The 17,965-nt window shown below is 35.0% G+C and overlaps 1 protein-coding gene across 4 annotated transcripts in view; it reads left to right on the top strand.

Moving 5' to 3' along the window:
* GRIK2 (glutamate ionotropic receptor kainate type subunit 2) overlaps positions 1-17,965 on the top strand; it is a 661,376-nt gene that overhangs the window by 471,801 nt on the left and 171,610 nt on the right. The window lies entirely within an intron of this gene.

Raw genomic sequence — 17,965 nt, 5'->3', positions numbered from 1 at the left:
GCTTCCTACTAGCTATCTGTTTTACATTTGGTAGTGTATATATGTCAGTGCTACTCTCTCACTTCGTACCAGCTTACCCTTCCCCCTCCCCGTGTCCTCAAGTCCATTCTCTATATCAGCGTCTTTATTCCTGTCCTGCCCCTGGGTTTGTCAGAACCATTTTTTTTTTTTTTTTTGTAGATTCCATATATATGTGTTAGCATACAGTATTTGTTTTTCTCTTTCTGACTTACTTCACTCTGTATGACAGACTCTAGGTCCATCCACCTACTACAAGTAACTCAGTTTTGTTTCATTTCTTTTTATAACTAATATTCCATAGTATATATGTGCCACATCTTCTTTATCCATTCATCTGTCGATGGATACTTAGGTTGCTTCCACGTCCTACCTATTGTAAATAGTGCTGCAATGAACATTGTGGTACATGACTCTTTTTGAATTATGGTTTTCTCAGGGTATATGCCCAGTGGTGGGATTGCTGGGTCATATGATAGCTCTATTTTTAGTATTTTAAGGAACCTCCATACTGTTCTCCATAGTGGCTGTATCAATTTCCATTCCCCACAACGGTGCAAGAGGGTTCCCTTTTCTCCACAACCTCTCCAGCATTTATTGTTTGTAGATTTTTTGATGATGGCCATTCTGACTGGTGTGAGGTGATACTGCAATGCAGTATTGATTTGCATTTCTCTAATGATTAGTGTTGTTGAGCATCCTTTCATGTGTGTGTTGGCAATCTGTATATCTTCTTTGGAGAAATGTCTATTAAGGTCTTCTGCCCATTTTTGGATTGGGTTGTTCGTTTTTTAAATATCAAGCTGCATGAGCTGTTTATATATTTTGGAGATTAATCCTTGGTCCGTTGATTCATTTGCAAATATTTTCTCCCATTCTGAGGGCTGTCTTTGGTCTTGTTTATGGTTTCCTTTGCTGTGCAAAAGCTTTGAAGTTTCATTAGGTCCCATTTGTTTATTTTTGTTTTTAGTTCCATTACTCTAGGAGGTGGATCAAAAAAAGATCTTGCTGTGATTTATGTCAAAGAGTGTTCTTCCTATGTTCTCCTCTAAGAGTTTTATACTGTCCGGTCGTACATTTAAGTCTCGAATGCATTTTGAGTTTATTTTTGTGTATGGTGTTAGGGAGTGTTCTAATTTCATTCTTTTACATGTAGCTGTCCAGTTTTCCCAGCACCACTTATTGAAGAGACTGTCTTTTCTCCATTGTATATCCTTGCCTCCTTTGTCATAGATTAGCTGGTCATAAGTGTGTGGGTTAACCTCTGCACTTTCTATCTTGTTCCATTGATCTATGTTTCTGTTTTTGTGCCAGTACCGTATTGTCTTGATTACTGTAGCTTTGTAGTATAGTCTGAAGTCAGGGAGTCTGATTCCTCCAGCTCCATTTTTTTCCCTCAAGACTGCTTTGGCTATTCGGGGTCTTTTGTGTCTCCATATAAATTTTAAGTTTTTTTGTTCTAGTTCCGTAAAAAATGCCATTGGTAATTTGATAGGGATTGCATTGAATCTGTAGATTGCTTTAGGTAGTATAGTCATTTTCATAATATTGATTCTTCCAATCCAAGAACATGGTATAGCTCTGCATCTTTTGGTATCATCTTTAATTTCTCTCATCGGTGTCTTATAGTTTTATGCATACAGGTCTTTTGTCTCCCTAGGTAGCTTTATTCCTAGGTATTTTATTCTTTTTGTTGCAGTGGTAAATGGGAGTGTTTCCTTAATTTCTCTTTCAGATTTTTCCTCATTAGTGTATAGGAATGCAAGAGATTTCTGTGCATTAATTTTATATCCTGCAACTTTACCAAATTCATTGATTAGCTCTAGTAGTTTTCTGGTGGCATCTTTAGGATTCTCTATGTATAGTATCATATCATCTGCAAACAGTGACAGTTTTACTTCTTCTTTTCCAATTTGTATTCCTTTTATTTCTTTTTCTTCTCTGATTGCTGTGGCTAGGACTTCCAAAACTATGTTGAATAACAGTGGTGAGAGTGGACATCCTTGTCTTTTTCCTGATCTTAGAGGAAATGGTTTCAGTTTTTCGCCATTGAGAATGATGTTTGCTGTGGGTTTGTCATATATGGCCTTTATTATGTTGAGGTAGGTTCCCTCTATGCCCACTTTCTGGAGAGTTTTTATCATAAATGGGTGTTGAATTTTGTCAAAAGGTTTTTCTGCATCTATTGAGATGATCATATGGTGTTTATTCTTCAGTTTGTTAATATGGTGTATCACGTTGATTAATTTACGTATATTGAAGAATCCTTGCATCCCTGGGAAAAATCCCACTTGATCATGGTGTATGATCCTTTTAATGTATTGTTGGATTCTGTTTGCTAGTATTTTGTTGAGGATTTTTGCATCTATATTCATCAGTGATATTGGTCTTTAATTTTCTTTTTTTGTAGTATCTTTGTCTGGTTTTGGTATCAGGGTGATGGTGGCCTCATAGAATGAGTTTGGGAGTGTTCCTTTCTCTATAATTTTTTGGAAGAGTTTGAGAAGGATCGGTTTTATCTCTTCTCTAAATGTTTGATACAATTCACCTGTGAAGCCATCTGGTCCTGGATTTTTGTTTGTTGAAGTTTTTTTTTTTTTTTTTTTTTTGCAGTATGCGGGCCTCTCACTGTTGTGGCCTTTCCCGTTGCAGAGCACAGGCTCTGGATGCGCAGGCTCAGTGGCCATGGCTCACGGGCCCAGCCGCTCCACAGCATGTGGGATCTTCCCAGACCAGGGCACGAACCCGTGTCCCCTGCATCAGCAGGCAGACTCTCAACCACTGCGCCACCAGGGAAGATTTTTAATCACAGTTTCAATTTCATTACTTGTGATTGGTCTGTTCATATTTTCTATATCTTCCTGGTTCAGTCTTGGAAAGTTATACCTTTCTAAGAATTTGTCCATTTCTTCCAGGTTGTCCGTTTTATTGGCATAGAGTTGCTTGTGGTAGTCTCTTAGTATACTTTGTATTTCTGCGGTGTCTATTATAACTTCTCCTCTTTCATTTCTAATTTTACCGATTTGAGTCCTCTCCCTCTTTTTCTTGATGAGTCTGGCCAGTGGTTTATCAATTTTGTTTATCTTCTCAAAGAACCAGCTTTTAGTTTTATTGATCTTTGCTATCGTTTTCTTTGTTTCTATTTCAGTTATTTCTGCTCTGATCTTTATGATTTCTTTCCTTCTGCTAACTTTGGGTTTTGTTTGTTCTTCTTTGTCTAGTTCTTTTAGGTGTAAGGTTAGATTGTTTATTTGAGATTTTTCTTGCTTGTTGTGGTAGGCTTGTATAGCTATAAACTTCCCTCTTATAACTGGTTTTGCTGTATCCCATAGGTTTTGGATCGTGGTGTTTTCATTGTCATTTGTCTCTAGGTGTTTTTTGATTTCCTCTTTGATTTCTTCAGTGATCTCTTGGTTATTTAGTAAGGTAGTGTTTAGCCTCCATGTGTTTGTGTTTTTTACATTTTTTCCCCTGTAATTCATTTCTAATCTCATAGCATTGTGGTCAGAAAAGATGCTTGATATGATTTCAGTTTTCTTAAATTTACTGAGGCTTGATTTGTGACCCAAGATGTGATCTTCTTAGATATTTCTGAAAGCTTTCCACTTCTCTCCATGTCCACAGTCACATAGATTAAATTCCCAATATGAGAATCTTCCCCTTTTAATCTGTTATCTAACTATATCATTCAACTAAAGTCTTGTTTCAGGAAGAGAAATCTGATCATGCCCCTCTTTTGCATAAAGTCTTTCAATAGTTTTCGTTGTCCTAAGGATATAGGACCAACTGTATAATATATTTACAAGCCCTTCTACGTTTGGTTATTGTTTCTCTCCTATGGAAATCTTTCTGACCCTTCAAATAGACTCTCAGACCTTCTCCACCCTGCTTTCTCTGTTGGGAGGTTCCCTTACATAGAGTAAAGCAACAGGGCTTCCCAGTCAGTGTTCCAAGGGAGAGAGGAGAGTAAGGTTAGAATATTTATTTTCCTCCTCATTCCCTGAGATGTCGTCTTGAGCTGGCTTGTGCCCCCTCACTGAATGTCACAGTTTCTCATAATAGTGCCTGCTCTACACAAATGTCTCTCCTGCTCTCAGTTCCAGTTTACACCCTACATAGCTTTCTTTAATTCTGATCTTAGGGGTGGTTACCGCTTAGCTGCTAAAAGCCTTGGGTTCCTGCACCATTCCTTAAAATTTCCATTCACCAATGGTTCTCAAAGTATATTCCATAGACCTGCAACATCAGTATCACTTTCAAACTTGTTAGAAATGCAAATTTTCAGGTCCTACTCTAGACCTACCAGGTCTGAAACTCTGCAGTGAAACCTGGCAATCTATTTTAACAAGGCTTACTGATGAGATTCTGATGTTCCCTGAAGTTTGAGAATCATAAGTCCTTTTGTGAGTAAACCCTGCTCAGGTATCTTCATTTGAGTGTGCACCTGTTTTCTGTTGAGACCCTGACTGGTGAAGCTTTTTATATTTTCACTTATCCTGCTCTCTCCAGCCACATCCAGGTGGACTTTATTCAGTCTTGTTCTCCTTTGCCTCCTGTCTAGTTTTCTGTCCCCAGCACTCTAAACCCCAGTCCAGCTCACCTCGTCTAAATTGCTTTTGCTTAGTTTCAAAAACACTTCCCCCGTGAGGCTTCTCCATCCCACCGCAGGAAGCCCACCTGCTATGAGCTTCCACATCGTTCTTATTACATAACACCATTACACTTTATTTTAATTACCAGCTTAATATCTACTCTATTTACTTGCATCTAAGTAGTATAATAGTTATAATATCAAGCAAGGCTATTTCAGTTGCAAGTGTAAGAAACACGGCTAAATATAGCTTACACAAACATATTTTTTTAAAAGCCCCACATTACAAAAAACATCCAACAGTGATTTTCACTTCAAGTACATTGGATCCAGGGTCTTAAAGTAGGCCATTGTATGCGTTGGCCTCTCTTTCACTGCCTTGTTATCTCTTGGCTTTGCTCTCTTTATAGATTTTATTCTTAAACACTTTCTTTCCACATGGTGACAAAGGAGGCTCAAGTTGGCACTAGGCCAGCGGCTTTCAACTAGGGGCAATTTTTTCTCCAGGAGACATTTGGCAATGTTGGGAGACATTTTTATTGTCACAACTTAAGGAGGTGGGAGAGATGTTGCTACTGCCATCAAGGGGTAGAGGCTAGAGATGCTAGTCTCTAAATAATGTACAAGATAGCCCCTCACAACAAAAAATTACTTGCCTCAAATATCAATAGTGTTGAAGTTTAGAAACTCTAATCTAGGTTTATCTGTTTCTTAGAGTCCTCCTTCTGAAAGAGATAGTGGTCTCCTTTTGCCAAAGTGTCAGCAAAATCTATTGCAGAGTGTTGGGGGGAGGTGGGAGGGGTGTCCGCTGGGCCAGCTTTGGACCATGTGCCAATCTGGGAACTAATCCATAAGGCTGGGGTAGAGGAGGTGGTTATTGGAATGGCCACACTTGGATCATATGTCGACATCTGGAACTGTGGGACAGAATCGGCCACATCTGAATTATGGTACTTATAATTTTTATGTGAACTTGGGGGCAGAGGCAAGCAATATTTATTTTAAACCAGCTATATGCCAGTCCATTTTCTAGATGTTCTAGGTTTTACTTGGTTAAGTAGAAGGGGAATAACCATCAAGAGGCTGAATTTATTCAGGTGTTGTGATGGGGAAATATAATTAAAAATAAGATCTTCGTCCAATCCAGAAAACTTCTCCACAAAGCTAGAAGAAAAAGAAAATTTTATTATTGAATAAGCATTACACTAGAATGTGATGTACACTATAGGCAATTTGCTAAGAGATTGCAAAGACAGAAGTATCACCCTTTTATGTAGCCAAGCAGACACAACGCATTACATACGTGTTTTCAAGATAAGCAATAACTAGTCCTCAAGAAATCTTGAAAGTACTATTTATCACACGTAGTTCATATTAAATTTATTTGGTTATTGAGGTGACCATCTGTGTTAGATAATTGGCTTTATACAGTAGAAAAATAAGCTTCTCATATCTTTATGACAGCAGGTAGATTTTAGGCACTTGCCCACCAAAGTTAGCTCCTACCCTCCCACAGAAATTTGGAGTTAGGGTGCACTCTTCCTTGGTGATTCCTTTTCAAAGACATACCTCCCGGGTCCTTGAGAAAGGCATCCCCTGGTGGGAAACCTGGCAAGAGGCATAACTAACTTTTAAAGATTTATATACATTTCAAAAAGAGAGAGAGAAAGCACTTAAAATTATAAGTTTTCTTAAGTAAATGTTCTAAGAAAAGGGGAGGGGTCTCTGATTATTTTCAATAGAGAGAATTGAGTCTCATGTTTAATTTGAATTTGTCCTTACAGTTGCAGGTCTAATTATTTTAGTAATAGCTGTTTTTAACACCTTCTTCTCTCTCCTTCCTTCTTGAGAGGACCCTCAATGTATAGGGTTTGACAAGATCTCTCAAATTCATTTTAATCTAACCAGGGACAGTTATTGGTGGTACGATATGAAGGTAGCACCTCAGAAAGTTATTAGGAGAAAGTGGCTCCCTGAGGCATTGTTAGTCCTTGGAAAATGACAAGACTTTCCCCTAAAAACACCTTCCTCCCCCATCATTTCCACAACAGGGCTGCATAACATGTGTACTAGTAAGTACTTGGTGAGACAGTTGTGGGTTCAAGTCTTAATTCTTTTACTATGTAGCTTTATGCCTTGGGCACATTGCTTTAAACTCTTTAAGCCTTAGTTTTCTCAAAAATAAAATAATGTCATATTAATAATTAGGAATTTTATATATATATATATATATACACACACACACACACATATGTTTCCTAATGTGGTGTCTGACAAATAATAGATAATCAACAAATGGAGACATAATAAGTTTGAACTAATAAGTTCAAAGTTTTTGTCTTCTTACTTATCCTATATTTCTACTATAGTGTTTATGAGTATTCTTGTTGAAGACTAAAAAGTATATTTAGACAGTATTACAATGATAAAGATGTAGGGATTATAGTTGCTATTGATATTAATTTTATATTGAATTATAGTAAAATCAGTGTTAAGTTTTTTGTGTTTTTTTTTTTACATCTTTATTGGAGTATAATTGCTTTACAATGGTGTGTTAGTTTCTGCTTTATAACAAAGTGAATCAGTTATACATATACATATGTTCCCATATCTCTTCTCTCTTGTATCTCCCTCCCTCCCACCCTCCCTATCCCACCCCTCCAGGCGGTGACAAAGCACCCGAGCCGACATCCCTGTGCCATGCGGCTGCTTCCCACTAGCTATCTACCTTATGTTCGTTAGTGTGTATATGTCCATGCCTCTCTCTCGCCCTGTAACAAAAAATTTTTGTGAGCCATCAAACTGATTAAACTCTTTATCAGGACACTATTTTACTGTATCAGTTCACTGCATCCACAGTCTTCTGTATTAAGGTATATACATGGTAGCGTTCATTTGCTTCAAATATACTGAAAATAACTAGGGGACACAAATAACAGGATTGCAGAAAGTGTTCAGCATTCAAGAATATTTATTGAAAGAATGACACAAATGGTCCACAGTGTGCCACAACAAATGTGAAACTCAGGCATCTTGCTCCTTAGAGAATATGTGACATTTTCCAAATGCTTTTCTTCTTATGTCGTCTTCCAGGGGCCTCAATGAAAGTGTCTATTCATGCTCCAAGGAAAGAAATAAGGAGTGACATATTTTCCTCAGAAAATTAAAAGCATCATAACTTTTTGTGTAATATTTTATGAAATATTTGATGGAGTTTTTTCACTCTTAAAAGCAAGCTTAGTTATTAAACCTGACATAGAAGTGATGAGTACACAGAAACTTGCTAATGCAACCATTGTATTAAGTTGGACATACATTTACTTGTAGCTTTGGGCTATGTATTCCTTATGGCTAATAACTCATTTGTGGGCTCATGAGACAACTGTTTTTTGTTATTCATAAATCCAACTAGAGTCATTCATAAGCATGAGGGGAAACACCTAAGCTGCAATAAGCTAGCAGCACATATTATTATGGGACTCCTTGAAGGAGACAAGGGCTGTTGCATTACTTTCCAGTCTTTGGTGATGTTTGCCTTGGCAGTGGAAAACCAGGAAGATTTATGCTTGTAAACATCCATACATAAGTTAATAAAGCAGGATATCAAGTCTCTTTTTGTGCAGGCTAAAAATAGACCTCAGATCTGTCCCTACCTTCCAGTTTTACACCCACCAACCTAGTTCAGACACTTGCCACCTCATTATGTATTTATTATGTACCTCCTGCCTCTTCTTTAGGAATCCACCTACACATTATAGTCATGTTCTTCTTTGATAACTAGTGACTTCTCAAAGCTGTCCCACTCAAAGTATTGCAGAGATGCCAATAGGTTGTACTATAAACTTTCAAGTACGCATGTTGACCTTTCATTTATTTCTCACTGTCCCCTGACACCTAGTGGCTCATGCAGTCCTTAAGCTCTTTCACCTTGTCACCTGTTTTAAAGTACACCTCCAGGGTTCCATGTTGGGACTCTGCTTACCTAGGCTTTTCCTGATCATTTCACACTTCTAAAGAGCGCACTTATATAAACACCTGTAGAACTCCTACTTCTGGTGCTTGATCACAGACACTCCTTGCTACTTGAAATCCTTTGTCCTTTCATCTTTCACACAGAATAAGCCCCAGCTGGAGGCAAATTTCCGAACGCCTTTAAGCCAGTGATCTGCAGGGGGCTTCTCTGATCTAGTGTCCTAATGCTGATAAGATCTGTGAGGGAATACTGTGTACTCATACTCCTCAGATCTACAGTTACTTCTTAACTGCAAATTTGGGAATTTGGGTGCTTTCTATCTATCTACCTATGCTGTGTAGCCTTGGGAAAGCTACTTATTCTAAGGTCAGTTTTATCACATGTACCGGGGCAATAATGATACTCACTCATAGAATGATGGTGTGGATTGAATGTTAATATCTGAGAGTGGAGCAGCAGTGTAGCCATTTTTAACTTATTCAGATACATCAGTGGCACAGCAGAGATGGGGGATGGATGGGGGCGACACAGGGAAGGGGAGAAGGATGACAACAGAGAGAAAGAACAAATTAAATGTTGTCTGACAGTGATGCTGAACCCACGGTAGGTCTCATGCCTTGCTGTGTGAAAGCTCCTGGCACAGATGTATACTGTCACGTACACAGATACAGACTTTAAAACAAAGAAGTAACCTAACTTCTAGTCAAAAACTGCTAATTAATCTGGTATGCAGCTATAGGAATTGAGTTCATTTCTATGACTGGAATGTTTAATGAGTCTTCGAATCATATTTGAGAAGCTGACTCTGAGGACATGAATGTATGACACAGGTGTGTTACCTGTCAAATAGGAAATATTATTATTATTATTACTGTTAATATATCCGAAGGGATACCAAATGTTTTCTTTCATGTTGTTTTATCTTGGCTATTAAACACCAGGAGTTAATTCGATTATGGTTAAACCATGATTGTATTTAAAACAGATAATTGACAATATGTATGCTATGGTATTATCAGAGGGCATTTTTTTATCATTACCACTAAAAAACAAGAGATTTTTTAAAGCCATATTCTGAGTCTTTTTACATCATTAGAATTGTTTAGATCAGACTATGAGAAGTGTTTGTTTGTTGTTACTTAGCTCTTTAAGAGATGCCAAAGAACTTTACAACTTCTTTGGGCTTAGAAAGACTTCTCTTTTAATATCATTAACCGCTTGTGGTTGGTAAGAGAGTAGATCGGTCAATAAAAGCTTTTTTTTCTCTTTTTAATGAAGCTCTTTTTTATAACTTCAAGTGCTGTTGAAATTTTAAAAGCAAACAAACAAAAACTTGATCATTTGACAGATTAAAAAAAGAATGAGAAAATTTCTGTTTTAGTTTATAAAACAACTATGGCAAAGTGGGAAGTCTGTTAGGACCTAATTCCCCCTTATTTTACATAATTTTTAAGAAGACCAGTGATGCTATGGTTTTCCAGCTGCCTGAATGCTTCCCAGCATGCTGCCTCAGCAATGCAATCAGTGTTTAACATTATCAAGCCTTTTGTGATTCATGAATAAGCCTTGGAGGACCTCACTTACTTCGCCTTGCCTTCTAATTGGTCTTTTATTACATACTAGGGAGGAAATCAAACATTTGTTTTTCAAGGAACAGTCTCCAGGTATTATCACAAAAATGAAAAGGCTAAATCAAAAAACAGTTTCTAACTAAATAGGAATTGACTTGTGCTGTAGCTCTGAATTTTGATATCATGTTGTCTCAACTCTGCATTCTAGTGGAAGCATTCTAGTATTTCAGTTAAAAAAATTGAATAGGGTTAATATTATTATCACTATTATTTTTTTTTAATTTTGGGAAAAATCACTAAAACATAGAAGTACAAATTTATTTATAATTTCCTATGACCGAGAAGTGGCAACTGTAAACATGTTTGTTAACTTTGCTTCAAGTTTCTTTCTTTTAATACAAAAGTTATAAAACATTACAGATAATGTTGAAGTCCCTTACTCACCATAAAATTTCTCAATTTAGTAATTTCCAAATCAATTGTAAAGGGTAAAATTACATTTCCCTCATCCCTCCCCACATGTAACCATTCTTAAGTTTGATGTTCTCCTGGTCCATTTTGTATAAATTTCTTAAAGTATTTGGTAGTATTTTTATTTGACCAGTCTCTACTGAGATTCAAATTATTTCCAGTGTTATGCTATGAAAACAAATGCTGTCAGAAAGGACCATGTCTTGTCTTGTTGTCTTGTCTCCTGGAGCACCTGTGTCAAGAGGTTCTCTAAGAGATGTACTGGGAAAGGAATTGCTAGTCAGAGTTTACAGATATTTTCAGTTTCATTAGATATTGAAAATATTGTTCTACAAATTGCTTTACCAATTTACATTTTTGCCAGTAGTTTGTAAGAGTTCTGCTTCTCTGCAAAATCGCTAACATGAGATTCTCACTATTTGAATTTGGTCAGTTTAAAGACACATGGAATCCCATTGCTTTAATTTATATTCCCTGATTACTAGCCTCTTCCCACTCTCTCCATATTTATTAACTTTTTAGTTTCTCTTTCCTGAAAATCCCATTTACCTCCTTTGCCTTTCCTTATTGATACATAGTAATTTGTTATATTTTCTGAATACTAATAATGCAAATATTTTTCCTGGTTAGGATCGTGTCATTTAATTTGTTTAAAGCATGTGTATATGCACATGTCTGTGTTTGTGTGAGTTTTGGTATGAAGTTTTAAAGTTTGAGTTTGTTAATTTACTTATTTTTTTCTTCATAGTTGTGATGTTTTCACTTCTTTGTTGGGGAAATTCTTCCTTAACTGGAACTCATTAAGATATTCTATTATTTAAGAGTCTTAACGTTTTAGTTTTTCAAATTTAATTCTTTCACCACATGCAGTTTGTTCATTAAGTCCACACAGGTTGGACTTCAACTTAAGTAGAAGTCTGAATTCCTTCCACTCTCAGCATGAAGATAGACAACCAAATAGTCCAGGCCAGACATATTTGTTAATAATTTTCTTTTCTCTGACAAAAAAGCAACTTAGAAAGCAATTGATTTTTACTTTCAGTGAGAAATCTTGTGACTGTTAACTTAGACCTTAGAGCTATGTATTAGGAAGAGCACATGACGCGTTAAAAAGGGCTAATGTAGTTCTCTATAATTGAAATGTTTTTCTCAATGATTTAAACAGCAAGTTGTTGAAAGTGAAAATGTACTGTCAAATAGTTCAGAGATAAAACTATTGAGAAAGTTACTTCAGAAGCAGGAGACCGAAGACCAGTATAATTCTGATTTATACTGTGTAATAGATTATGATTCACTAGAAATTATCCTATAGTTGGTACTTAGCAACTGCTTGTTGAATGTCTCTTCTGGGAGAGCCACTGTTAACTACAGCATTAACAATACCTTTTAAATATAATGGTTTTATTTGATTTTTTCTATGTACTTTCACAGTAACATTGATGTCATGTTTAGAAATATTTAAGTGTTTTTTAAACATAATTTTTCTAAAAAACTTTGAAATTTTGATGTATTATCAAGATTTTTAAAATAAATTATTTCCCTAATAATGATTTCTTGGTATGCTATTTAGTTGTAATATTATAGCAAAAACTGTCATTAAGGATTATTTTATTTTGTAATTATATAATAAATTATTGAATAAATATCCTCCATGGATACTACTGAGCTCTTCAAACATGATTCTTGAACTTAAAATACTTAAAATATTGGTAAAGTAAATGCTTTGGATATAAATATTGTCAGAAAAAATAGCACAAGACATAATTTGAAGCTTAAGAGGAAGTAAAATGCTAAATTGGGATTATAGAGACTCCTATAGATGTATAGAAACTCCTAACACTCCTATACATCCTATACATAATTTTGCCTCTGACAAAACAATGTACAACTAATCAGTCTCACACTGCAGGACACTGAAACTTTTCTTTGACATAGTCAGGAAAGGCTTCTTAAAAAAAGAAAGCTTTTAAAAAGCTACTTAAATGAACAGAGGGAAACAGATTAGAATGGAGAAGGCTTGAAGTTGAGAATTTGATGATGACTCAAGCAAATAAAGTACTATATAAAGATGAAAGTAGAAAAATAAATTAAGGGCAAGGGTATTCTGGGAGAAAATTGCCCACAGGAGCAGATCAAAAATCTAGAATTATTTGAGTTCAATAATAAGAAGTTTGTATTTGAGTCAGAGAGTGAATTTACAGTGACACTGTTAAAGCAGGGGGCTGGAAAATCTGTTTATCTGTGGTATATGGCATTACTTAATAATAAACACTGATTCACATCTACCGTTATCAGAAAAGCAGAATAAATGTAACTGAAATCAGATATAAACAAATGTGGCTTTTAAAAAAAAATTTATTTTATATTGGAGTATAGTTGATTAACAATGTTTTGTTAGTTTCAGGTGTACAGCAAAGTGATTCAGTTATCAGTATACATGTATCTATTCTTTTTCAAATTCTTTTCCCATTTAGGTTATTATAGAGTATTGAGCAGAGTTCCCTGTGCTATATAGTAGGTCCTTGTTGGTTCTCTATTTTAAATAAATGTGGCTTTTTTTTAAGGTGACATTTTCTTTAGAACATAAAACAAATCTAAACAGTAACAAAACAAAGTCCTAAACAAAAGCTAAAAAAATTCAAAAGTACAATCATAGCATGAATTTTCTTAATAGAATAAATATCATTTCTTTGTTAACTGTGCCTGGATTTTCCTTTCTCATGAGTTATGTGGAATTGCTTTTCAAAGTAAATTTGAATAATGGAAATAATATAATTGCCAAAAAATGATATTCTTCATGCTATCCCTAAATGCAAGTATAAGTCAATACTAGTAACTCAGCATTTTTCTGTCTGTCATAATTTTAGCCACTAAAGATATATAGATAAATATGAATCCTAGGTGAGATAGGCACATAAATAATTTTTATATACTTCAGGTAATGCAATAATAGAGATATTCCCAAGATATTTTGGGAAAACTGAGGGATATATATCTAATCCTGTCTGGGAGGAAAAGGATCAAGGAAGTCTTTAAGCTTAAATTGTAAGAAAATGACAGATGCTTTTTCCAATACACTATATTTAATGCTGCAGTTAATTTAATTTTAGCGGGTAGTTCTACCTGAAGGATATTATTTTATATAACATCACACATGACTAAAATAGTGAATTACAACTTGGTCAGGTTCATTTAAATGTATTGAGAAACAATTGAATTTAAGATAAACTCTGATCTGATTCAGAAAATTTTTGAAGACAGGATTAACAAAAGGAAAGAAGATTTCTGTATCTCTGTCTGATAGGTTTATTTTTATTAATTAAGAACAATCTATTGAGAATGAATTTATTTGTTAGCATGTAATTACATTAACCTTAACCAATGTTGTTTTATGCTAAAATCATGTGTCTGCACCCATAGAGTTTCCTAGTCACTTCTAATTACATTTAAGGTTTTCTGGTTCCTCGAGGACATTAAGTTTGCTAAAGATAAAGCCGCTGAAGGGAAAATTTATTTCTCACAGATTTAATTATGATGATATTTCTGATCAAATTTTTTAAAACATTATCCAACTTGGATTATTGGAAGATCAGAGATACTGTCTATGGGATATATTCAAGTACAAATATATTTACTTGTTTATGTGACAATATTTAGTTTAGTATTAGACAATATAAAACTATATTTTATGTCCTTGTATTTTCTTCTCTTTGGAAATAATTAACTTTGATACCTTATGATGCACTATACTCTTTTCTTTCACCTTAGATTAATGTTTTAGCAACATTTAGATTCCAAATATTCTCTCTGATGTCACTTTGTTTTTCAATAGATACATCTTCAGATCTTCAGGCTTCTCTCTCAGTTTACAATATAAGCTCTGGGAGAAACTATATCTCTAGGACTTAGCACAGTGCCTAATACACAATAGATTCTTAATGAGTGTTTGTTAAATAAATCCACCCTATTTTCCATCGCTGTCAGTTTGGCCAATGCCGTTTACAAAGCTACTTACAAATAGGAGTAAGTGGCGGTCAACTTCCATGCTTTTTCTCCTCCCTGTAGGTGTCATTGCCTTCACTGAAGCAGGAATGATTTCACGTTCATCTTGGTGCCTTCCCTAACAGTCACCGCAGGACCTCACAGAGGGTGGAGATGGTTAATAAAATATCTGTAGAATAAACGAATGGGTAATAGTTGTGCACCTCACCTCTACCCCTCTACACACTATGGGAGTACAGTAAACATCACCTCACACCTGTGACTCTACTCCAAGCCATAGCTGTGCTATCGTCACAGATTCCTTCTGAAAAAAAAAAATTTGGGTAAGATTGTTGAACTTAAGAGAAGTTAGAATTTTAAAATGGAGAAATTAGTCATAGCTACAGAATAATAGGTAAAGGCATTCTGAAATAATATCCCAAATGTAGGCACATAGGAAAGTCATCTTCAAATGTTTCTCAAACAAATATTGGCAGATATATCAGATAATACATGATGTAATAATAGGAGGGCATGAGTTAGGGAAGACACTTAGGATAAGACACTTAGAGTAGGTAGCTGTACTTACACCCCCCAAAAAAATAATAGGTACACAAAAGGTTAAAATTGTCACAGTTGTATTTGTATAAATTAAATGAAACCTGATTAGCTAAGACACTATCAAAAGATAGCTTGTCCTCAGGGAAGGAGCAGAATAGAAATATTGTGTGCACTGTAAACAAAGGGACATCAATATAAAAGTAACGATTTTAGCATCAGCTTGTTAGGAAAACAAGTCATACTGGTCATCTGAGAGTTTATCTTTTAAATAATACAGTATCATCTTTATGGATGGAAACATTTCTAGAATGCATTACATATATTTCACTCTTTGAAACTGTAGTTCAGTGAACATAATACAAACTCCAGTTGAAAACTTTATATCTGTCAATGCTTTCATGATAATATTATACTTTACATTGCAATCACCCAGGAATATGAAATTCACGGCTACCAATTTTTTTCTATGGTTTGTGCTTGAAATGCTGCAAACATTTGCTCAGTAACCATACATTTTGACTCTTATCTTTTTCATAGGTTCAAATGGGTACTTGACTGATTCACCCAGTCCCCGTTTCCCATCCACTCCAAATGTACCTACCTCACATTCTATCTCAACTTATCTTCTTCAGCTTATTTCCTGTTATCTTTTATTTATTCCAAACTTCATGACATACATTTTACCTGCTCTCCTACATAAACCATTACACAGACTAGGTAAATTTTATGTCAATTTTCAACCAGCATTTAAATAATTTGAAAAGCAGTATTTTTAAAGATAATCAGATCTCTTGTCCTGTACTATGACGATATTTCTTCCTAAGTACCCATACAGGGCATTAAGAACCAGAGCATGCATTCTTGGGGATAAAAACCCACATCTACTATTTTTTCTCTCATTTTGCTAAGAGGACTATCACAAACATTTTATCTCAAGGATGTTACAGTACAGTTAAGTGAGCTATCATTTCTTAAAGAAACAACTGTTTTTCTTGATTAGATTGCTAAGAGATTAGTGACGGTGATAATCTCTAAGACAGTTTCATTTTTATCATCTAAATTTGTTCCCTTTTTCTTATTTCTTGACTTCTTTTGGATTGAATGGATTTTCTTTGGTCTCATTCCTTTTTTCCTCTATTAGTTTAAACTTATAAGCTTTCTTTTTATTTATTATTTTAGTGGCTATTTTAGCAAACATACTTAACAAGCTATCAATATCAAAACAATGCAAGGGCCTTAGAAAACTTAAACTGTGGGATGAGCTTTATTCTAGTTGACCCACCGAATATGAGTGTGCTAGAGTATGTTGGTTTTATACAAAAGTCTCCAGTCTGATCTTTCATTTTGCGTTTTGCATGAGATTCAGGCCTTATCTCTGATTTTGAGTTCTTACTGATCAAACCTTAAGCGCTAGCCTATGAGGATTTGCCCAATGTCCTCCGGACAAATGTCAGCTCAAAATCTTTGGCTTCATATTTTCTTCATTTTAGTTGTTCTGAATTAAAAGTATTCTTCCAGTCATTTAATCCTCTGGAAATGTGTCTGGTGGGACATTCCTACAAATACCCAGTCCCTTCCATTGTATATTGGATTTTGGTATTGTCGATTTCATGTTTTTGGGAAATGACATTTTCCTGACCCCAGTCCCCAAATGGGAGAACATCAAAATTAAAAATTTAATATTTAATTTATTAAACAAAAACATGGGAATTATAAAACAGACAGCAATGTGATTAATATCACTGAGAATAAATATATTAAACAAGAAGCCGGAAGTACATTTATTTCATTTATTCATTGAAGGACTGCTTTGTTCACTGCTCTGTGCTAGTCACTATCAGTGACACAGAGATGACTTAGACTTGGACTCCTGCCTCTAGAATATGTAATGCAGTACAGAAACTAGATATGAATATGTAATTATAATAAGAGATTGATTAAGGAATCAAGTATCATAATATATACATGAGGGATGGAGAGTAAATCCAGAGCAAGGAGAGAATATATAAGATTGGAAGCATGTGAATCGTGTTGTGGGGAGGTGGCATTGTGCATGGGCCTTGTAGGATCTAATGTGATCAGGGTTGTGAATCAGAAAAATGTGTTCAGGCAATCTGTTTTTGTATAAACACCAGTCAAGATCGTAAAAGAAGGCAATGTATACAAATCTGTATAAATGATTTCTAATCACTTTCTCTTAAAATATTATACACTGATCAACAAAATCCATCAGTCAACAATTATGAGGAAACAATTATGATTATGTGCATATGAATATGCACATGTATGTGTGCACACGTACACATAACTATTTTGTTTGATTTTCCTTGCTTAAAAAAGCTAATGTTTTAAAATAGAGTATAATGATCTCTCACCTTGGGATCAACATTACAGATAAAACTGTAGTCAGAAGTCAGTATTTAGAAGTCAAAATTTAAAAAAAAATGTTTAGGCAAATCAGTTAATTATGTAAATAGTAATATTAGGTTGAAACATAAAATTATCTTTTTTATAGCTTAAAATGAAATACCACAAGTTTCATATGATCCAACCCATACATTTTCTCTACTCATCGTACCATTAAAAGGTTTGCAGAGCCTTTTCTTACCTTCAGATTTAAATATATAACCTTAAAGATTAATCTAAGAGCAACACTAGATCCTTTTCTTTAGAAGATGTTTGTGGCAAAAATTCCTTTCTGATATTTCACAAGCTTCCTGAAGACTCCGGATCTAATGAGAACTGATAACTGTTCTAAATGATTAAAATGTGGTTTCCTACAAAAACAAATACAAACAA

The sequence above is a fragment of the Orcinus orca genome, chromosome 12 (assembly GCF_937001465.1).
Source record: "Orcinus orca chromosome 12, mOrcOrc1.1, whole genome shotgun sequence".
In the NCBI taxonomy this organism is placed as follows: Eukaryota; Metazoa; Chordata; class Mammalia; order Artiodactyla; family Delphinidae; genus Orcinus; species Orcinus orca.
The sequence above is the reverse complement of the archived record's forward strand: the minus strand, read 5'-3'. Positions and strand labels throughout refer to the sequence as shown.